Raw genomic sequence first — 25,758 nt, 5'->3', positions numbered from 1 at the left:
ACTGTGAATTTTAGTCATATTTTGTACTTTTAGCATATCCTCAGTCTAAGAAGCAGTATGTCAAGAATTGCTTTAGACTATAAAAACAAGGTTAAGAACTAATTGCCAGAGATGTCTAGAATTATTAGCTTTTCTAAGACAAGAGGAAATATGGAAAACAAAGGCAAATACAGATAAAAATTGGCCAAAATATTCAGCCAAAAAGAAGTGATCACACAATTGTCTCATGTATAATTCCCCAAAAAAATAGAAAACATCCAGAATCAATATTGTCAATCATTATTTTAGCACATGATAAAATATATTTATGAATTTAACTGATCAATTCAGGAATGCTATATTTATTTATAGAAAAATTAGTTGACATAGCTTTCAGCACAAACTTAGGACATGCAAGAACATCAAGTTAAATCACAGAGATTCTAAGGAGTAAAGAATGTATAGTTTCACATGGTTAAAAACTGAGCTAGATTGATGTGGATAAAAAATTGTGCACAGTAAAAGTTTTAAAAATGTAATTATTAGTAAAATGGACAGATCTTAGTTTTGTTTATATGTGAAAGAGTACAATGAATATAAAAGAGAAATGAGATACAGATCAACATTTTTCTTAAAAAATAGGAATAGCTGTTTTATTATTTTCCTAATATTTTAATGAAACATTCAACAGATAAATAGATTAAGCTAAATTCTATGTTCTCTTTCTCTTCACCACTCCACTCCCAAAATAATTGTATTTCCTGGAGGACACTTGGATTATTATCTAACATTTAAAGTCATACACAGGTTGTGCTATAATGTAACAAGAGCAAGTTCATAATTTTCACCACCTCCTTATCAAAGAAATTTTTGCAATCCAGCTACTGATATGAATGAAAGAATGAATGAAAATGGAAGATGTGACTCTCAGTAAAACCAACTCTTTCATTTCACCACATGGAGAAAATATTTGTGTGTGTGTGTATAACTTCCTTGCCCCATAAACTGTAGACTTCATTGTGGGCAGAACCTCTCAGGCCTCTTCTTTAACAAGCATGAGTGCTTTCATTCTAGTTGCGTTGCCTTGTCAGGGTGGATGGCCTATTTCTGCTATGATAGCATCTACTACTCCTGTATCCTTTAGAACTTTAAGTGTAGCAGTAGTCTACACTGTCTCCACTCCAATGCAGTATTATGTTTAATTTATTATGTTGGCCAGAGGAAGACAGTTTCAGACATTTCCTCTCGGCTTTCTCACTAAGATAACTTTTCCCCATTGAGATAACTCTTAATTCAATATGGGGGTTGCTCCAGCTGCCAAGTATATCAATCTCAATTATGAATTCAGGGACTGAAGAAATGATCACTGGGTAGATCCAAAAGCTCAGTGAACCCACTGTATGCTGGATTTGGTGCCAGGAATCCATTTACTACCCAACCCTAATTTAGGCACACTTAAACAGTTGAACCATATAAGGTTTTATGTTGCTGAACTGGCATCAAATGTAACAGGTAACGTAGTTTCAGTGAGAAATTTTCGGCGTTGCCTGGCAATTATATGCCCCCTTTTAGGTTTAGAACCTCCATACCTACAGAGTCCAGATTTTGTGACAGAAAACAAAATTCACCAATGAGGCACTGAAAATGATGGCAAAGCCTACTTCCACTCATTGGTTCCTAGGGCCATGTATCCTTCCTCCTGAGGATGCAACACCATATGAGAACCTAGTTTCGTAAATACATTGTGACCTGAATGATAGCACTACATAAAATTTGAGTAATACTATAATATTTACACTCGCATATGTTCATCCGCGTATGTTCATCCACATGACTTTACACAGATCTCCTTGTCTCTAATCTTATAACCCTTTCCTTTCCAGATCCCTGACCTGACAGCCAAGCATTTTGCCATTTCCCAGGCTCAGACCCTGTCATTATAGACCTGCCTTAGCCGATCATTACATCATTTTTAAAATTTAGCCACTCTGATTACTCAATCCTATGTTTGGTGTTCACCTTCTTCTTTTCTCCTTGTAAAATATCAGAGAAAGTCTCTGGCCTTCACACTTAGTTTTCAGTTATTTGTTAAGCTTTCCATTTTTCTTCTGTAGAGTATCAGTATCACTTAATAACAACCAGCCTATTCTATTTTCCTTGTATGGAAATTTTCTATCTCCTCTTTCTCTCACTCCTGCATCCTCATATTTTTACAGTTCCTATATCACTGCACAGACCAGAGTCTTTCTTTTTATTGAACATTCTCTCCAGTCACCATCTGTGAAAGTTTTAGCAATTGAGCTGTCAATTTTTTCCCAGGACTACCCTAACCCACAAAACCCCTAACATAGTGTCCTTGTTGCCAGCGGATGAGTCATCAAGCTCCCCAATTCTATCTCACTCTCTGCTTTCTCAAATGACTCCTGGAACATCTGTGTCAGTTTTGTCCTCTGGAAAGGAGAGGCTGACATAGAGTTAAAAGTACAAAAAATTGAGGGGGTGTATTATACCTGAAAAAGAAAATAAAGAAAGTAAATTTTGGCAAGAGGAGTTGTTGGATCATGAAGTAAATGTAGAAAAGTCTCTGCTAGGTCAAAGGAGAGCTTTCCAGCAAAGATTACCTGTAAAATGCACGTCACATTATGTTTAACGCCAGGTGCATGTATCTCAGTCCCGTTTGGTCATTGGCTAGGGCCATCCCTAGAAGATTATAATCTAAACTCAAAAGCAAAGGTAAATCAAAAGGAGGTAAAAGAGGCTGTCAACTACCCAAATTCCTCCAAAGTTTTTCAAAAAGACCCTTCTTGAAGAAAGATCTGGGCAGTACATTTCTGTTTGCTTTAAGTAAACTGTCAACGTTCATATGACTAGGAAGTGGAGAAGCCTCAGAAGTTTAACAAAATGCATAACTGTAATATTCATATGAATAAATTACCAAAACCAAAAAAAAAAAAAAAATCTCATAATGTAAGCCTGGTTTGACACTTCTGTTCAAAATCCAATATTTATTTAATCTATGGTTGCTTTTAGCCAATTATATGCTGTCAGTCTGACAAAAATTACAACTGTTACTTGTTTTTATTCTCCTTAGAATTAATTTACCATTTTGTTCAATATATAGTAACAGCTTGAGGTTTTAGAAAATAAGACCAAACAATATAACCTCGAGATAATTATGTTTTCTGGTAATTGATTGACATAAATTAATATAAGTCATCTGTGTTTTTCAACAGGAAAACATTTTTGAGACAATAACAGTGTTTGGAAAAAATTGGAAAATTTATTTTTTTAATTTATAAAGTGAACTTAAATATGTATTTCCCTTTGCTGCCACCATTCTGGGAGGAGAGGTAACTTTCCATGTAGTTCTACCAACATATAAATTTATGAATTTGTAACTTTGAAGGTATACTATAATTCAATGGAGATTAGAATTATTCAGTAATAGTTTTAAAATCTTTACTATCTCTTAGTCAAAAATTTTAAATTTCATGTAATTTTCAATGTTTCAGTTTACTCATCTATAAAATGCAGGTAATAAATCTCCCTCTCAGTATTGCTGGGTTCTAGACTGAGATCACTGTGCCATATATGTAACATTTTTATATGTCTCTTTTTCTTTCCTATCCTTCTATCTTCATATAAGCCTGAGTCCTTAGATCTGTTAGTATAGACTGGAAAAAAAATGAAGATAAGTCATTTTAGAATACTGTAGCATTGCTCTTCACTTCTTTTCTGTACCCTGCCTATTCACAATATATGTCCCTTGGGGAGACAGAGAATAAAAATGAAGTTTAATGGTTTCATAACAATTCTTGATTTAGCATTATATTTCTGTGTGTATGACTATAGTATCATTTGGATAATCAAATTAATCAAATGAAGAATACTGCATTCTACTTTCCATCAGGTGACTATTCATGGTTAAAAACTTCAAATATTGTATCTATCAATTTTTTACCAATTTTGACATTATTTTAAGATGATTTTGTTATAAACTTAAGATGTTTCAATTTACTGAAAGCACATCATTATGATTCTGAAGCTATCTTCTAGGCAAGAACTTATATATGGATTTTTTAAGGCAACATATAGAATAAAGCAGTTAAGAAAGAAAAAAAGAAAGAACAAAATCTTAACAGTCTTCAAGTCATGTCCTAGAGCAAATTGATATTACAGTGTGAAGTTATATGGGATCTATTTCCTTGGGACCTGTTTAAAAATATTTTTTAGCTTACTAGTTATTTCTTAGTAAATATAGTGTAACATAACAGATGATAAGCTATTTTAGTCTTAATAAACTTCACTATTTAAAATAAGATATGTCTAATTTCCAAATATAATAGTATATCTTTATTCCAAAACTTGATTTATTTCTCTATTGACAGAGTTTATTCCTGCTCCATATTGACCTACATTCATCAACACTGTGTCAATAAAACTGCTTTTTTGTTTCAAAATTTAACTGTAGCAACATATATTTATTCATTACTCATGTTTAAGTATAGAACTAAGTGATTTATCATCTGGTCTTAACATATCTAGAGAAGCAAAACAAAAACTGTACAGTTTTATTGTAGGAATTAAATCACTCATTTATTTAAAAATTATTACCTACAAATTATTTTTAGGTAATAATTTTGGTAAAATTCCTTCCAGATATTTCTGGTATTCTCTTGCAATATAGCCTAATATAAATAACATAACAAAATACATGATAACACATAAAATATAATTTTGTGTAACTCTAATTTTCACACGGTTTATATCATACCTTTAATAAGAATTGATTTATATGATACATACTAGTTGTGACCTTGCTCTTCATTTAATGACTTTTTGTACATTAAATCCCCTATATACAAATGAATTCCATTCTGAGAGCATGTTCATAAGTCCAATTTGTTCGTAAGTCCAACAAAGTTAGCCTTGGTACCCAACTAACACAATCAGCTATATTGTACAGTACTGTAACAGGTTTATAATAATTTTTGCACAAATAATACATAAAAACAAACAAACACAAAAAGTAAAGAAAACATTTTTAATGTTACATTACAGTACATTTGAAAGTACAGTAGTACAGTACAACAGCTGACATACAGGGGCTGGCATCGAGTGAACAGGCAAGAAGAGTTACTGACTGGAGGAGGGAGAGGAGGTGGGAGATGGTAGAGCTGAAGGAATAGGAGACTGAAGGCATGCTGCAATTTCACTCAGTCCTGACATTGATAGCAAAGGTTCTGGTTCCTTGCTGGATTCAGTTCTATCTACCCTCTTGAAAAAATGATCCAGTGATGTCTGGGTAGTAGCTTTTTTTTTCTTCTCATCATAGATGACACGGTAGTACTGGATTGCCTTCTGAAAGGCTGCTGCAAACCTCATGTACTATTCTACATTCGGGTCCTGTGCCTCAAAAACTAACAGTGCCTTCTCAAATAAAGGAAATTCCCTTGCCATTTCCTGTGTCATGAATCTCTTACACTTGCTTCTGGACATCCTGGTCTTGAAATAAAGATACTATACTACTGTACTATATAAAGTACTGTACAGTAAAGTATACAAAGCACAACCACTTGTAGAGGATGGACATATATGACAATGTACACCAGACACATGAACTAACTTATGGATTAGATATGCAAATGCACTTTCACAACTTTGAAAGTTCACAACTTGAAGGTTCATATGTGGGGGACTTATTTATACATATTTCTATGTCAATAAATACAGATTTACATCATTTTATAGGCTACATAATTTCTCATTCTTTTCATGCATGATCATATATTATGTGTTCATGTAAATTGATCCCATTGTTTAATAGTTCAAACAAAATTGGATAAAAATCCCTAAATATTTATATCATGAATAAATATGAATATCTATATATTCATATTTAGATATTCATATAGAATACAAATATCTATATCTGTATCTATATCTATATGTATCTATCTATCTGAGAAAAGTTTCCTCAAATTCAGATGCTTATGATTTTCTGCAATGAATGTAACCAGGAAATACTCAAGTCCAAAAAATCAATAATTTTATTTTATAAGTGATGATAGCCAAACCCAGCATATTGTGATTCTGAGATTTCTATGTGAACCTGAACTTTTGTTTATTACCTCAGAGAATGGTATGTATTTTGAAGACTTATTTAATTATTTGTTTTAAAATTTTGAGAATAGAAAGACAAAATGGCCAGGCCACATGCAAAAAGATTTACAAAGTATTGAACTTATAATGTGATATTTTAGAAAATATCAAAATAGTAAATTGATATGAAACTCTACTAAATATGCAACTGACAATGAAAACAAAAATAGAATAACACTTAAAATAAAGAATAATAGCTTACAGATTTAATCTAAGTACTTGATATGAGTAATTATTCATATGTAGTTAGCATATCATTATGTAAAAATCCAGATTGTTTAAAAAGTATTGGGTTTTCAGGAGTAGCTAAAGATATTACAGCTAATCAAGTATATAATCAAAGATTCTTATTCCTTCTAACTTTTTGTTCCATCATGCATACAATTTAGCTTTTGTCTTGGGTATATGTAAAAGGAAGTTGTGGAGAAGTAGGATTTGTGTTTTGAAAGAAAAACCTTCCTCTAAAATGCCTAGCAGACTTCTACCTATATCGTATTGGCCAGAAAAATGTCACATGGGTCATTCCTATCTGAAAAGGAGTCTGGGAAGGCAAATATGTTTAACTGGGTATGTTTTTATGCACAATCAAAATCAGTGGTCTTGGGACTTCCCTGGTGGTGCGGTGGTTGGGAGTCCGCCTGCCAGTGCAGGAGACATAGGTTCAAGCCCTAGTCCAGGAATATCCCACATGCTGTGGCAACAAAGAGTGGCCCTGCTCGCAATGACTGGAGAAAAGCCCTTGTGCAGCAAGGAAGATCCAACACAGCCATAAATAAATAAATAAAATTTAAAAAAAATCAGTGGTCTCTTAGTAAGGAAGAAAGCAACAAATACACATAACAAACAAGAATAGCTCTATCTCTAGTAAATAAATTGAATTTTTAATTAAAACATTTTCACAAAAAAATTCTCATGCTCAGTGGCTTTACTGGTGAATTGTACCAAATGTTTAAGAAAACAATGCTAATTTTACAAAATCTCCTCTAAAACATTGAGGATGAGGGAATATACAACTAATTTTATGAGCCCAGAAATACTGATATTAACACCAGGCAAAGACCATACAAGAAAAGAATACTATGGTACAATATCTTTCATAACGTAGAAGAAAAAATTCTTGCAAATTTTTAGCAAATTAAAGCCACAATATATGAAAATTTTCATCAATCATGATAAATTTGGGCTTATTTCAGGAATTCAGAGTGAAAGTCTGAATGTTGTTCTCTCAAGATCAGAAACAAGGCAAGGATGACTGTTCTCAACACTTCTACTCAACATAGTACAGGATGCTCTAGCCAGTGCAATAAGCGAAAAAATAAATTAAAAAAAAAATAAGAAAGAAAAGAATAGAAATGTCTTTATTCAAATATGACACAATCATCTACATAAGAAATGTTATGAAATCTATAAATTAGCTACTACACCTACTAAGTGACCTTATCAGAACTGCAGGACAAGATCAACCTATGAGAAGCAATTGTGTTTCTGTATCCTAACAATGATTCCAACAACTGGAAAGAAAAAGTAAAAATAAAAATAAAAATACTAAGTTACAATAATATCTACAAATGTGAAATATTTAAGGATAAATCTGACAAAATATGTGAAATAATTTTACACTGAAAACTACAAAGTGTTATGGAAAGAAATTAAAGAATACAGGTTGACCCTTGACCAATATGGGTTTGAACTCAGTGTATAAATGGCTATTTTTCAGTAAATATGTAACATTACTAGAATCCATGAATGGGGAATTGTGGATATAAAGGGCCAACCGTGTCTTCCAGATAAATTTTATGTTCTTATAGAGAACAAATTATTCTATAGAATTAAAAATATTCCCCCCCCATTGCCCAATTACTACTAACTAGAGTTAAGATGAAATCATATATTGATTTAAGAAGAAAAAAACATTTGTACTACGTTTAGATTCTTCCTTTCATAAATTAAATTCTCTCAATTTGTGCAATTTTTCTTTTCTCACATTTTTAACAGTTTGTACTTCCCTACTGATTATTTTGATCATTTAAAAAATGTTTAGTTTTTTCATAAACTTCTATTATCTTTAATCAACTGTTTTGTTTTCTTGTTATTGAATCACATTATTCTCAAATAGAAATGATTTTTACTTCTCTTATCAAATATTTATGTTTTATTATTTTCTCATGTTTTATGACATTGACCAGAAATTTGAATATGATTGACTTCGGTATATTAATTATTCTTTTTGCTCCTATTTTTATGGGGACAATTTACTCTTTCATAATACTGTGGAGTTTAAAGCTCATATTTCTTTTATTTTTTTTAATTTATTTTATTGAATTATAGTTGATTTACAATGCTGTGTTAATTTCTACTGTACAGCAGAGTGATTCAGTTATACATATATATATATATATATATATATATATATATATATATATATATATATATATATTCTTTTTTATATTATTTTCCATTATGGTTTATCCCAGGATATTGAATATAGTTCCCTGTGCTATACAGTAGGACCTTGTTGTTTATCCATTCTATATATAATAGTTTGCATCTACTAATCCCAAACTCCCAATCCATTCCTCCCTCACCCACTCTCCCACTTGGTAATCACACATCTGTTCTCTATGTCTGTAAGTCTGTTTCTGTTTTGGAGATAAGTTCATTTGTGTCATATTTTAGATTCCACATATAAGTGATATCATATGGTATTTGTTTATCTCATTCTGACGTATTTCACTTAGTATGATAATCTCTAGGTCCATCCATGTTGCTGCAAATGGCATTATTTGATTCTTTTTTATGGTTGAATAGTATTCCATTGTATATATGTACCATATCTTCTTTATCCATTCATCTCTTGATGAACATTAGGTTGTTTCCATGTCTTGGCTATACTGAATATTGCTGCAGTGAACATTGGGGTACATGTATATTTTCAAATTATAGTTTTCTCCACATATATGCCCAGGAGTGAGATTGCAGGCTCATATGGCAATTCTATTTTTAGTTTTTTGAGGAACCTCCATACTGTTCTCCATAGTGATTGCACAATTTATTGATACATTCCTCCCAACAGCATAAGAAGGTTCCCGTTTCTCCACACCCTCTCCAACATCTGTTATTTGTGGACTTTTTTTTTTAACATCTTTATTGGAGTACAATTGCTTTACAATGTTGTGTGAGTTTCTGCTGTATAACAAAGTGAATCAGCTATATGTATACATGTATCCCCATATCCCCTCCCTCTTGCGTCTCCCTCCCACCCTATTTGTGGACTTTTTAATGGTGGCCATTCTGACTGGTGTGAGGTGGTATTTCATCACTGTTGTTTTGATTTGCATTTCTCTAATATCAATAATTAGTGATGTTGAGCATATTTTCATGTGTCTATTGGCCGTCTGTGTATATGCTTTGGAAAAATGTGTATTTAGGTCTTCTGCCCATTTTTCAATTGGCTTTTGTTGTTGTTGTCATTGTTGTTATTGAGTTGTATGATAAAGTTCATACTTTTTCTAGAGAAACAATCTAGACTTGCTCATTTTTGGTCAGTATATCTTGCGGGAAATTGACCTAAATTATTTAGGGTCTGAAATAAAATCCACCTACATATTTCTAGACAGAGTATTTTCTAAATCAACTCATCAACATTTGCTCAATCTAGATTCAGTGACATCTTTCTGTATTACAAATATCTTCAGTTCATAATTCAAATCTTCTACCTTCTTGTATGAATCCTTCAAAAGCTCCTTCTGTAGTTCATTTTATTAATAGCTCTAGTTTTGTCCAAATGAATTTATTCTATTTCAGATTTTTATATCCCAGAGTTTTTAAAAGCGTATCTTTTAATAACATTTACAAATTGTATTTTATATCCAGTTGTGTTCTGAAATCATTTCTGCTTTTTTTTTTCTTTTCTGGGTCCATAAATACCTAGGAATAAATTTAAGCATTCATAATTCAGTCAGGGAAATTCATTCATTAAAAACTAGTCATTTTTTCTACTAAAATTGACTTTTCTACCAGAAACAGAGTCACTATATATAGCCACAGCAAATTAAGTCAGGGATCCATTGATCATTCAGCCTACTTTTGTCTTTGTATTTTCTTTTATTCCTTTGTTATACTTTAAATGAAGGTCTGCTTCCATTCTAACCTTGACTTCATTATATTATCCAAACTTCTGGTCAAAGCCCTCTTTCTCTAGGATATTCAAAGTATTTTGATTGGTTGGGCAGAATGTATGATAAAACCATATCTGAATTTTTAAGTATTTTTTTATTGTAGTGGGATAATATTTCATCATTTTCTGATTAACAATAAGCTAAAGAACCAAGCAAAAAGGTGCAGTTTTTCATTACTCAAATGTCTTAATATTGGGCTTCCCTGGTGGCGCAGTCGTTGAGAGTCCGCCTGCTGATGCAAGGGACACGGGTTCGTGTCCCGGTCCGGGAAGATCCCACATGCCGCGGAGCGGCTGGGCCCATGAGCCATGGCCACTGAGCCTGCGCATCCGGAGCCTGTGCTCCGCAACGGGAGAGGCCACAGCAGGGAGAGGCCCACGTACCGCAAAAAAAAAAAAAAAAAAAAAAAATGTCTTAATACATTGTAGACACTCAGTTTAAATGTTTTCTTCTCTATTATTCAACCTTTTTTCCTGTAAGCCTATGATTAATAATGTTTATTCAAATTGCACTTAACTTCTAGTCATGCAACTTTGACTTCCACATATATTTGTGATTTTTCTTTCTGTTTCACATGACAATTTTTCTCAAACCCTTTCCTAGCTATCATAACAAACTTCTAGAACTGTTACTGCTTTCCTTTCTCAGAAATTATTTAACATTATACACCTAGTTCTGATCCTTATTAACCAGGTAAACAGTTATTATTTGTCCCTTTTGATATGTTTCTGTACCTCATATTCAGTGTCTATTTAGGAAGATCAGAATTATTTGTAGCAAGTATATCCTCTCTTCAATGTCTACAGAAAAACTAGAAGAATTACTGCCATTTTAATACTTATGACAAAATTTATTTGAGATGGAATCAAAGTACTAGTTCATTTATTCATATCTTAAGCACTCAATAAATATTCCCTTATGACTAAATGAATTAATATATAATTATTGAACATCAACTCTATAAAAACATAAAATACCACAAAACCCACTTCCCTGTCCACGAAGAGTTTATAATCAATAATATTGATGATGGTTACTTCTGTTATTTTTTTTTTGTCTTAAATAAGTTTTTCTTGAATAAATTAGCAAGTTCTTATTCCACATTTCAATTAAACCACTGATATCGGTCAAGGATGAGAAACTGTAATCTGTGTGCCTAATAGAGCCCACATTCTACTTCTGTAAATAAAATATAATTGGAGGAAATTTCCACCATTATAAAAAATATATTCCTTATAGAGGCATACATGTTGCAATGGCCAAGTTTATTAGTTGTAATAGCGACCATATGACTTAATATATTTACTATTTACCTCTTTAGAGAAAAAGTTTCCAGACCCCTGGTTTTGATGACACAGTTTCAGTTATATGTTTATTTTAAGAAGTTGCTATATTATGACTTTGTAACCTAAGATAATGTTTTTATGTAAGAGAAACAGCATGCTTAGTTTGCTGTCAACTTACTTTTCCAAGTGGATGCTACTGAGACAACATAATGGATTTTTTTTTATAACAAAGCACATAACAGAGCTTGGTTGGGAAGATTCCTAGAAAGATAGGCAGCAAATTGACATGTTGAGTAATATGGGAATGTTACCTATCAGTTGGAAATCACTTAAAGTTAATTAAAGTATAAATAAGAGATACATGAAGGAAGGCAATTATATATTCTGAGTACCAAACATATGGCAGGAACTGTTCTATCTCTAGATACCTAAGTGCACTCCACTTTTAAATCTTACCCCAATTCAGCTGTGAGATATATAGAATTATTCTCATATTTTAAAAGAATGAAGAATCGCAAGGAAATTTTAATCAGTAACTGTACATTTTTAAATTTATCAAATGTTATCTCTGATTTACGTACACTGTTTTGAACTTTGCACACATTGTTATATTACATTTACTATTTTATCTTATTTAATACTGATAATAGTTTAATAAAATAATTAAGACTATTCTCATATTATCTACTCAGAGTGAGTGACTAACAATTTATCCAAAGTGAAAGTGGGGAAGCCAATATTCAAAATAATTCTATTTGACTCTAAATATATTTACCTTGTCAAATTATTTGCTGAAACACCTTATCTTAGTCCTTAATTAAGAGTCACAGGTTAAATAAGTTTAAATAAGTGAAATGAGTTTTAAGAGTTTTGGTGTGCCAACTTGAGAAGAGAAATCAGGCTTACCTGATTCAAAAGCCAAGTATTTGCCATTGAGATCACTTTATTAAGGAGGAGGCTGCTGAAACATTACTTAAATTATGCTTGCTATTTGAAGGGCACTGATAATGCTACTGTATCTTATATTTTCTCACCTGTGATAAAGACAGTAGTATAAAGTGGTTAAGAGTTTTAACTTCGGCATGAGGTTCCCTAGGTTCAAATTATTGTTCTATGATTCTCGGACTATATGGTCTGGGGAAGTTACATGAACTCACTCTGCATTTGTTTTCTCATCTTTTAAATGGTGGTAACAATAGTGTCTACTTTGTAGGAGTTTATTGAGATAGAGTAAAGTAGTGTGTATAAAGTATTTAGGGGAGTATTTCTATTGCTTTCTTCCTTCCTTCCTTTCTCAATTTTTTTCCTCTCTTCTCTTTCATTTCATTCTTTTCTTCCTTTCTTCTTTCCTCTACTTGATTTTCCATGTATTAAGATTCACTTTTCTTTTTCCATTTGAACACAAGCATTTTAATTTCAGGTTAGTTGAAAATCTAGCACTTGGCTTGCATGGGCATCAGTATATGAATTATACCTACTTAAATATATATTTAACTTATTTACTAACTACTAAAAATTGAATCTTTGAAATATTTAATTTAAATTGTCTAAAGATTATATGATTCAAACTAAAATACATATTGATATAATTTATGTTGACATAAGTGTATAAAAATAAGGTATTGAATTTACATAACAAGCCAGATTGATATTTTCATTATTGTAAGTTCACAATAATTGTTCAATGTTCATTTTTAAACAAATACTTCATAAGAAGTAATGTAAGACTTGAGCAGAAGCAAGAAGAGCTACAATCCTGCAGCCTGTGGAACAGAAACCACATTCACAGAAAGACAGAAAAGGAAGAGGACTATGTACCAGATGAAGGAACAAGATAAAACCCCAGAAAAACAACTAAATGAAGTGGAGATAAGCAACCTTCCAGAAAACGAATTCAGAATAATGAAAGTGAAGATGATCCAGGACGTCAGAAAAGAATGGAGGCAAGATTGAGAAGATGCAATAAGTGTTTAACAAAGACATAGAAGAATTAAAGAAAAAATACCTATAAGAATTAAAGAACAAACAAACAGAGATGAACAACACAATAACTAAAAATGAAAAGTACACAAGAAGGAATCAATAGCAAAATAACAGAGGTAGAAGAACGGGTAAGTGACCTGGAATACAGAATGGTGGAATTCACTGCCATGGAACAGAATGAAGAAAATAAATGAAAAGAAATGAAGACAACATAAGAGACCTCTGGGACAACATTAAACACAGCAACATTAGCATTATAGGGGTCCCAGAAGGAGAAGAGAGAGAGAAAGGACCTGAGAAAATATTTGAAGAGATTATAGTTGAAAACTTCCCTAAGATGGGAAAGGAAATAGCTACCCAAGTCCAAGAAACACAGAGAGTCCCAGGCAGGATAAACTCAAGGAGAAACATGCTGAGACACATACTAATCAAATTGACAAAAATTAAAGACAAAGAAAAACTATTGAAAGGAACAAGGGAAAAACAACAAATAACATACAAGGGAACTCCCATAAGGTAAATGGCTGATTTCTCAGCAAAAACTCTACAAGCCAGAAGGTAGTGGCATGATATATTTAAAGTGATTAAAGGGAAGAAACTACAACCAACATTACTCTACCCAGCAAGGATCTCATTCAGATTTGATGGAGAAATCAAAACCTTTACAGAAAAGCAAAAGCTAAGAGAATTCAGTACCACCAAGCCAGCTCTACAGCAAATGCTAAAGGAACTTCTCTAAGTGGAAAACACAAGAGAAGAAAAAGACCTACAAAAACAAACACATAACAATTAAGAAAATGGTAACAGGAGCATACATATCGATAATTACCTTAAAAGTGAATGGATTAAATGCTCCAACCAAAAGACACAGGCTCACTGAATGAATAGAAAAACAAGGCCCATATATTTGCTGTCTACAAGAGACCCACTTCAGACCTAGGGACACATACAGACTGAAAGTGAGGGAATGAAAAAAGATGTTCCATGCAAATGGAAATCTAAAGAAAGCTGGAGTAGCAATATTCATATCAAATAAAATAGACATTAAAATAAAGAATGTTACAAGAGACAAGGAAGGGCACTACATAATGATCAAGGGATCAATCCAAGAAGAAGATAAAACAATTAAAAATATATATGCACCCAACATAGTAGCACCACAATACATAAGGCAACTGCTAACAGCTATAAAAGAGGAAATCAACAGTAACACAATAATAGTGTGGGGCTTTAGCTCCTCACTTACACCAATAGACAGATCATGTGAACAGAAAATTAATAAGGAAAGACAAGCTTTACACGACACAATAGACCAGATATATTTAAATGATATTTATAGATAATTGCATCCAAAAACAGCAGATTACAATTTCTTCTCAAGTGCACATGGAACATTCTCCAGGATACATCACATCCTTGGTCAAAAATCAAGCCTCAGTAAATTTAAGAAAATTGAAATTGTATCAAGCATCTTTTCTGACCACAATGCTCTGAGATTAGAAATCAATTACAGGGAAAAATCATAAAAAACACATAAAATGGAGGCTAAAGAATACATTACTTAATAACAAACAGATCACTGAAGAAATCAAAAAGGAAATCAAAAAATACCTAGAGACAAATGACAATGAAAACACGATGATCCAAAATCTATGGGATGCAGCAAAAGCAGTTTTAAGAATGAAGCTTATAGCAGTACAAGCATACCTCACAAAAAAAGAAAAATCTCAAGTAAATAATTTACCTTACACGTAAAGGAACAGGAAAAAGAAGAACAAACAAAACCCAAAGTTAATAGAAGGAAAGAAATCATAAAGATCAGAGCAGAAATAAATGAAATAGAAACAAAGAAAACAATAGCAAAGATCAATAAAATTAAAGGCTGGTTCTTTAATAAGAAAAACAAAATTGATAAACCATTATCCAGACTTATCAACAAAAAGAGGGAAAGGATTCAAATCAATAATATTAGAAATGAAAAAGGAGAAGTTACAACAGACACTGCAGAAATACAAAGCATCCTAAGAGACTACTACAAGCAACTCTATGCCAATAAAATGGACAACCTGGAAGAAATGGACAAATACTTAGAAAGATATAATTTTCCAAGACTGAACCAGGAAGAAATAGAAAATATGAACAGACCAATCACAAGTAATGAAATTGAAACTTTGATTAAAAATCTTCCAACAAACAAAAGTCCAGGACCAAATGGCTTCACAGGTGAATTCTATCAAACATTTAAAGAAGAGCTAACACCCATCCTTCTCAAACTCTTCCAAAAATTGCAGAGGAAGAAACAACCCCAAACTCATTCTATGAGGCCACAATCACCATGATACCAAAACCAGACAAAGATACTACAAAAAAAGAAAATTACAGACCAATATCACTGATGAATATAGATGCAAAAATCCTTAAAAAATACTAACAAACAGAATCCAACAGCACATTAAAAAGATCATACACCATGATCAAGTGGGATTTATCCCAGGGATGCAAGGATTCTTCAATATATGCAAATCAATCAATGTGATACACCATAATAGCAAATTGAAGGAGAACAACCATATGATCATCCCAATAAATGCAGAAAAAGCTTTTGACAAAATTCAACACCACTTTATGATAAAAACTCTCCAGAAAGTGGGCACAGAGGGAACCTACCTCAACATAATATAGGCTGTATACAACAAACCCACAGAAAACATCATTCTCAATGGTGAAAAACTGAAAGCATTTCATCTAAGATCAGGAATAAGACAAGGATGTCCATTCTCACCACTATTATTCAACATAGTTTTGGAAGTCCTAGCCAAAACAATCAGAGAAGAAAAAGAAGTAAAAGTAATACAACTTGGAAAAGAAGAAGAAAAACTCTCACTGTTGCAGATGACATGATACTATATAGAGAGAATCCTAAAGATGCCACCAGAAAACTACTAGTGCTAATCAGTGAATCTGGTAAAGTAGCAGGATACAAAATTAATGCACAGAAATCTCTAGCATTCCAATACACCAATGATGAAAAATCTGAGAGAGGAAACACTCCCCTTTACCATTGCAACAAAAAGAATAAAATATCTAGGAATAACCTACCTAGGAAGACAAAAGACCTGTATGCAGAAAACTATATGACACTGATGAAACAAATTAAAGATGATACAAACAGATGGAGAGATATACCATGTTCTCGGATTGGAAGAATCAATATTGTGAAAATTACTATACTACCCAAAGCAACCTACAAATTCAATGCAATCCCTATCAAATTACCAATGGCATTTTTTTACAGAAGTAGAACAAAAAATCTTAAAATGTGTATGGAGACACAAAAGTCCCCAAATAGCCAAAGCAGTCATGAGGGAAAAAAATGGAACTGAAGGAATCAGGCTCCCGGACTTCAGACTATTCTACAAATCTACAGTAATCAAGACAATATGGTACTCTCCCAAAAACAGAAATAAAGATCAGTGGAACAAGATAGATAGCCTAGAGATAAACTCATGCACCTATGGTCAACTAATCTATGACAAAGGAATCAAGGATATACAATGGAGAAAAGACAGTCTCTTCAATAAGTGGTTCTGGGAAAACTGGACAGCTACATGGAAAAGAATGAAATTAGAACACTGCCTAAAACCATACACAAAAATAAACTCAAAATGGATTTGAGACCTAAATGTAAGACTGGGCACTATAAAACTCTTAGAGGAAAATGTAGGAAGAACACATTTTGACATAAATCGCAGCAAGATTTTTTTTGATTCACTTCCTAGAGTAAAGGAAATAAAAATAAACAAATGGGACCTAATGAAACTTAAAACTTTGACACAGCAAAGGAAACTACAAACAAGATGAAAATCAACCCTCAATGGGAGAAAATATTTGCAAATGAAACAGTGGACAGATGATTAATCTGCAAAATATATAAATAGCTCATGCAGCTCAATATTAAAAAAGCAAACAACCCAATCAGAAAATGAGCAGAAGACCTAAACAGACATTTCTCCAAAGAAGACACACAGATGGCCAAGAAGCACATGAAAAGCTGTTGAACATCACTAATTATTAGAGAAATGCAAATCAAAACTACAATGAGGTATCACCTCACACCAGTTAGAATGTGCATCATCAACAAATCTACAAACAACAAATGCTGGAGAGGGTGAGGAGAAAAGGGAACCCTCTTACACTGTTGGTGGGAATTAAATTAATACAGTCACTAGGGAGAACAGTATGGAGGTTCCTTAAAAAACTAAAAATAGAACTACCATATGACCCAGCAATCCCGCCTACAGGACATATAACCAGAGAAAACCATAATTTAAAAAGGCATATGCACCCCAATGGTCATTGCAGCAATATTCACAATAGCCAGGTCATGGAAGCAACCTGAATGGCCATCAACAGAAAAATGGATAAAGAAGATGTCGTACGTATAACCAGTGAAGTATTACTCTGACATAAAAAGGAATGAAACTGTGTCATTTGTAGAGATGTGGATGGATCTAGAGACTGTCATACAGAGTGAAGTAAGTCAGAGAGATAAAACCAAATATCGTATATTAACACATATATGTGCAACCTAGAAAAATGGTATAGATGTACTGGTTTGCAGGGCAGAAATAGAGATACAGATGTAGAGAACAAACGTATGAACAACAAGGGGTTAAAGTGCCGGGGTGGGGGGGGCGGGTAGTTGTGTGAAGTATTGGGAAATTGGGATTGACATATATACACTAATATGTATAAAATGGATAACTATAAGAACCTGCTGTATAAAAAAAATAAAATAAAATTGAAATTAAAAAAAAACATAATGTAAGACTTTTTATGTGTTAGGGAACATATATGTTACTGAGAATATAAACATAAATATATATATACCTGTGAGTGAATGTGTATGCTAAACTCTCTGAAGCTAAGTGATCCATAGTTGGAGGAGAGAAATAATTGATAATGAATTCTCCAGCAGCTGTTGTTGATCAGTAGAAAGAAGAAATAATTGAAATACAAATATACTTGCCTAAATTTGTGTCTAAACACCTCCACCATGAGCAGCAAAATTTCCCATTGGCCCTGAAGTGAATTTTTCTCCTATAGTAATGTTTCCTAGGAAAGAGTAAAGTATGAATCCGTTGCTGAGCAGTAAACAGTAGTCACTGCTACTTTTCTCTGTTCCCCTACAGTTAGTTCTAGTACTGGTAGACTCAGGAAAAGAATGACACCAAATCAGGTATAAATAATAACCAGAATAGTGATAGCATGGATTCTACAAAATTTATTTAAGGAAAGAGGAGAAACAACTATGGCAAATAAGAGGAAAGAAAAAATTCAATAAGCCAAAAAAAAAAAAAAAAATTAAAAGTGTAAACACCAAACAGGGAGGTTTAGAAATGTGAATTACCTAAATATACAGTACTCAAATAGTCATTATTTATTGCTTACATCAGTAATCTCCAGTCAAACTACAGTTAATTCAGCCTAGTTAAATGATTTAATGGAATTTCAAAATGGTTTAAAAATGAGTTTCTGTGTTAATACGGACATAGAATATGAACATATGCATAATAATGCCAAACACAATTACTAGCACATAGAATTTGCTCAAAACATTGAATAAATTTTTGTACAAAATGAATTTGTGTCTGTGTGTGTGTGTGTCTGTGTGTGTGTGTGTGTGTGTGTGTGTGTGTGTGTGTGTGTGTTTAAGACATATAGGTAAATATTGAGTGGAAGACATTGTAATATTCCTTCTTAGGTAGAATTCATTCTGAATCCAGTCCAGAAACTCCATTTCAATTACACAGTCCGACAGAAATGGTCATCATTATACTCCTTCTATTTCTCTTTCTGTTTTATCTTAATATGAAAAAATGATATATTTTTCTTCATATGGGATAGATACTTTTATGTTAGAATTCAAAAATCCAGGAAACATCTGCTCCACTAATATAGTTTAAACATGCAATTTGCTGGGGGGGCTTGGGTACTTTCTATATATTCTATATTTCAGGATTTTATATGTTTCTCTCAAGTCTCTCTACAGTTCTTAAGAATTATTTTTGCTTTGTCTGTGATAAAAAATTATTCTGTTCAGAAATTTGAAGCAAAGCCTTTGCAGTTCTCTCAGCTTGCTGGTGATTATGGCTCAATAGCATTCACTTCCCTCCATCTCTTGTTGAATATAGCTTCTATTTTCTCCTCCAAAGAGGTTATACATTTCTGCCATCTGTTTTGCCCTACGTGAATCACATCAAACATACCCATGAGAGATTATAGGTCATCTTTTCTGACATCTGGGGGAGCAATCCAAAGCTAAGAAGACAAATACAACACTGAACTCTTTGAGTGAAGGGCTTGAAAATTCTATTTGATGATTTTTATATTTCCCCTGCAAAGCACTAAAAGAATAACAATACTTATCCCATATCCACTTTGTATAACCATCGCAGGGATTCATTAGATCAGCTATGTAAAGGACTGAGAGCTCTTTAAAGAAAAATGCTCTTATCCTGGCTTTTCATCTTTTGACACTTTTATCACTTTTACTGAAGCTAGGACAGTTAATTATTTTCTTTTTAATTTCAAAAGATAGCAGTGATAAAAAAAAGAGGTTGTCACAGAACTTTTCCTTAAAAGTTCAGTATAAAACAGCAGGCATTTGGCCAATATTACTTTTCTTCACTGTGAGATTTTTCTCCAATGAATACCTCTAAAGTACCCTGCAGCTCTGTGCTTACCTGCAGGTCTCACCTCAATGTGAGGAATTTTGCACTAATTTGAGGCCTTGCAAAAGCTGTGACTTTCCACTTCAAGACTCCTAAATTCCATGTGGTACATATGCATTTAGTGTCTCTAACTACGTGCTGCATGGGGAAGTATAGCCGTGCCACATTACAATTCTTTAAAAAATAAAATCTGCCACAAATTATCAGGGCTATAAGAATACATACAAATACATACATGAAATACAAGACAGTCATTTTGGATTCACAAAATCCAGTCACATAGAGTTGCAACAAATAATCTTTGAACACCTAGCACTGTCCTTGGCATAAAGTAGTGCTAAGTAAATGTTCAGTGAAGTGATTACTAAAAAATGGGCAGTTCTGCTTTAGCCACACAATAACTATCTCTAGTGACTTGAGTTCTTGCTTCTGTTCTCGGAGAGATCCTTAGTTCCCTGTCCAGGAATTGAACCTGAGTAGCCTGGATGAAAACCAGTAATCCTAGTTGTTAGCCCACCAGGGGCTGGAGGCTAGAAGCAAAGTTGCCTGGTTCTTGCCCCATTTGAAAGCAAGAAAGTTTCAAAGAGGCAAAAACTGTAAAACTAGTAACAAAATTTATTATTATTAGCACAGGACAACATGAAGGAGAGCACACAGAGAAGTAGTTTATTTATTTAAGACTGAAGCAAGGCAGAAATACACATCCTGAGAGAAAGGGTGTGGGCATCCTCCCTAATGAGCAGGAGCACAGTAAAGAGGCAGTTAAATCATTTATATAGGGACAGTTCTTCTAGGTCTTTGTTCTCCTCTGGCCAATTACCTCACTTCTTTTCCCACATCTGACCTGCACTAGGACCCTACCCAATATGCATGTACATTTTTCACCAAGATGGATTCCACAGCAGAGGCTAATGGGAGGTTTGACAACACTTATTATGGGGTAGTGCCTCCTCCCTTTTTGACCCCAAAGGAGCCTTCCTGTGCATGTGCAGTGGGAAAGGTTTCCCTGACCTCAGGAGTAATAGATGGGGTCATCTTATCTCGTTACTCCAGTAGACTCAGCTCCTGCCACTAACTTTGTCCTTGGAATATCTAGGGAAAACAAGGCTCCAATTTATCTGCTTGACAAATTTCAGCTGGTCAGCCCAGGGGCCTATCTACCTCCTACCTCACTTCTTCATTCATTCTCTCACTCAGGAAAGATAACAACAGATTTCTCACCCTCTCGTGTCACTTTAGAAAAAGAGAAGCTGCTTTATTAACCAATGGCCCATCAACATAAGAGATAAAAGTATCCTCAGAGATCTGTGCCTTTTTTTCTTTACGGTCATCCTGGCCTTCTGTACATCTAATACATTATCTCTAAATTTCCCAATCCCATACTTCATAATGACTAACTTTTTTGCATTGAAATATTTTTTTTTTCTGCAGTGGAATTAATGGACTGATTTAATCTTTTGGTTTAGGGATAGTATCAGTAGTAGAATTTGGCTAATTTTAGGCTCTACACCTACTATTAGGAGTAAAAATGCTGGAGAAAGTAGAAGGAAATACAACTGTATAATTGAAATGTTATTGAATAATAACCACATTATTGAAAGGGTATTATAGTTTTCAACAAGATAAAGTAATAATAAGTATAATAACACTTCATCTTTACATTAATGATTTACATTTTAAAATTATAGTCATGTAAAATTTCTCACTTGATTCTGATATTTTTCAATGATAAATGTTATTAGCCACCATCCTACCCACATACAAACACTATAGAGATAAAATGATTAAGGTTAGATATTTTAAAACATAGTATTGTTGAACTAACTTCACTTTTTATAAAACTTTCATTTTGTTCATATCTCCATAATATTGTCATGCTGCTTTCTGAAACAGTTATACTGTTTTACACCCCTACCAGTAATGTGATAGATCTTCGTGAACGTTTCATATAGTCATTCATTTTAGTTTTAGCTATCCTAATTGGTGCAGTAGTATCCCACTGTGGTTTTAATTTGTCTTTCTCTAATAGCTAATGATGCTGAGTACCTATTTCTTGTGCTTGCTTATTTGTCATCTACATTTCTAATTTGGGGTAATGACTTCTCAAATTTTTACTCATTTTTTTTCTTATTTTGGATTTTTGACAGTGCCTTATATATTCTGGATAGAAGTCATTTTTTTAGATATGAGAATTGCAAATATTTTCTTCCTGTCTTTGCCTCATCTTTTTATTATTTTTATATACATTTCAGAGAGTAGAACTTTTTAAATTTATGAATTTGGTTGGTCTTTTATGGAACATATTTTTGGTGTCATATTTTATAAATCTTAACTTTGAGACTTTACCATTAAATATGATATTAACTATAGGTTTTTCAAAAATGCTCTTTGTCATATTGAGAAAACCCCTTGTGTTCTTAGTGTGCTGAGCATTTTTATCAGGAATAAATATTGGATTTTTTAAATGTTTTTTCTGTGTCTACAGAGATAATCATGTGTTTTCTCTTTTTAGTTCTTCAATCTGATAAATTTCATTGAGTGACCTTCAAAAGTTAGACCTTCCTTTCCTGATACAAAATACCCTTAGATATGATATGTTTGATATACAGTTGAATTAAAACTGCTAAATTTTTGTTTAGAATATTGTTATCTATATGCATTAGAGATATTGATCTATGGGAGTTTTTCTTGTAATACCTTTTTATGATTTTTACATCAAAGTAATACTGGCTTTACAATGAATGGGGAAATATTTTCTCCTTTTCAAATTTCTGGAATAATTGGTGTAATTTATTTCATGCATGTTTGCTAGAATTCACAGGTGAAGCTATCTGGGACTGGAGTTTTATTCATGGGAAGGTTTTGTCAAGAACTATGAAGGGCCTGAGATTTTAGCCAACTTGCAAGTTAACAAGTTAGCCTGCCACAGTTTCATGAATGCTGGAAAAAGACACAAGACAACTTTATTACTCACAGCACAGCAAGTATGTGCTTTATTACTCACAGCACAGCAACTTTATTACTCACAGCACAACTTTATTACTCACAGCACACATCAATACATCAATCATTGATGTATTCTTGTCATTTTCCCTTGCATACAAGTCTCATGGATGTGAAGTTATCAGGCCCTTATGGATATCTGCATATAGAGTTGTGTTATTTGAGAGGAAACAAATTTAGGGAGCCTACTTGTTTTTTAGTGGTCTGTAAATATGTCTGGTCTGTGCTCTGATGGAGATGTTACCTTCATTATCCTGGACAGTAATTAAGCCTGTCCTTTGCTCTAGAGACAGACATATCTCTAACTTCAAAGGCTGTAAACAAAGCATCTCTATCCTCTAAAGGTGGGCATTACCTCTATCTTCCAAAACTGCTATACAAACATTGTTGAAAAAATTGTCTGAAACAAAGAGCAGTCAGTGTTTCTGCTCAAAAAATGTACAAATAGGGGAGAAATCCATGGAAATTATCTCTTACAGATTATTAAATAAAAATTAAATTGCTTTATTAGAAATCATGTTTGCCTCTCATCTTTAGCTACATAAGCAACTATAAACTTTTTGTCTTAAAACAAACAAAACCAAAGCCCTCTCTCAATTTCCACATTGCCCTCCAGCTACACATTTATTTCTTATCTAGATCAGCAGTAACCTCTTTTGCTAAATGACATTCTTTCTAAACATGTTACTGACGTAATCAATAGCAGTTAACACAGCTGTTGATCTTTTAAAATTTAAATTAAGACCCATCACTCCCACCCTGCAGAGAATCTTCCATTGGCTTCTGGTCACAATCAGAGGAACTCTAAAATACTCATTGTATTCAAGACTTTAATTCAGCAGACTCCAGCTACCTCTAAGCCTCATGTCCTACCTCTTTCCCTCCTTGATCATGTTTCCAGCACCACAGCATGTTCCTTCTTCAGGGCTTTTGCACTACTGTTTTCTCTACTCAGCTTACTGCAGTCCTCTTTTTTATGTTTGCTTTCCTATCTTCAAGGCCAGAGTTAGTTTTATTTTACCAGGTTTAATCTGAACAGATAATCTCTAGAAACCATAAAAGTAGGAAAAAAGCCTCTTTACCTTAAGTTGTTTGACCAGTCAAATGGCTGTGCTTTGTAAACATGTTATATAATATAACTTAGCAGACATTGCTTAGCATCAGAAAACATGGATAGAAGTCCCCCCCCCCCCGTAATTTAGTAACTAGAACATTTGTGATGGAATAAAAATGACCCTCTCTACATTCTGAGGAGATTGTGTTTATATAAATACATTTTCTAGTAGAGATAGATAGGCAGATAGGCAGATAGATGGATAAACATATAGACAAACAGACATAAAGACACAAGGGAGAGAACAGTGGGGAAGAAGGAAGGAATTTATTTCTATGTTGAAACAAAACACTTCATAACCTCAATTAGTGTAAAGTGTATGTGTTTTAATATCCTTGTGGACTTTTTTTTTCTTTTTCTTTAAATTAGCAGATCATTATTGGTCTGAACCTAGAAAAAAACTCTGCAACTTTTAAAAAAAGGGCAATCTTGGGAACTCAGCCTTCTTAAGAATGAAGAAGAGCTGGTGCTCCAGATTCATAATGAAGTTGAGAGCAAAGGAGTCCAATGCTTCAGGAGATTGCAAAATAACAAGAGAGAAAGAAGCTGGCTTTCTGAATGACCAGGTGGAAGGCAGAACTTACAAATCCCAGATGACTGTCATGATAGATAGCTTCCTGATGAATGCATCCTGCATTGTCCTCCTGCTGATTCACACTAATGTATATAAAGATGTTTGACTAATAAGAGAGAAGACCTTATAAATTCCAGGGAACACTTAGTCCTTAAAGTTCCAGAGAAGAAAGATCAATTGATCAATAAAAGACTTTGTGAAGAAGTCCCTTCCACCAGGAAGCCTACACAATCCACTGAACTAACCTTAAACACTGAGGGCAGACACCAAACACAGCGGGAACTACAAACCTGCAGCCCGCGAAAAGAAAATCCCCAAAACAGTAAGTTAAGGAAAATGAGAAAACAGAGAAATACACAGCAGATGAAGGAGCAAAGTAGAAACCAAACAGACCAAACAAATGAAGAGGGAATAGGCAATCTACCTTAAAAGGAATTCAGAGTAAGGAGAGTAAAGTTGATCCATAATCTTGGAAATAGAATGGAGAAAATACAAGAAATGTTTAATAAGGACATAGAAGAAATAAAGAGCAAACAAACAATGATGAACAACACAATAAATGAAATTTAAAATTTTTAGAAGGACTCAACTGAGACAGAAGAATGGATAAGTGATCTGGAGATAAAATAGTGGACATAACTACTGCAGAGCAGAATAATGAAAAAAGAATGAAAAGAATAGAGGACAGTCTCGGAGACTTCTGGGACAACATTAAATGCACCAACATCAGAATTATAGGGTTCCA

The sequence above is a fragment of the Delphinus delphis genome, chromosome 8 (assembly GCF_949987515.2).
Source record: "Delphinus delphis chromosome 8, mDelDel1.2, whole genome shotgun sequence".
In the NCBI taxonomy this organism is placed as follows: domain Eukaryota; kingdom Metazoa; phylum Chordata; class Mammalia; order Artiodactyla; family Delphinidae; genus Delphinus; species Delphinus delphis.
This window is presented reverse-complemented; position numbering follows the sequence as displayed.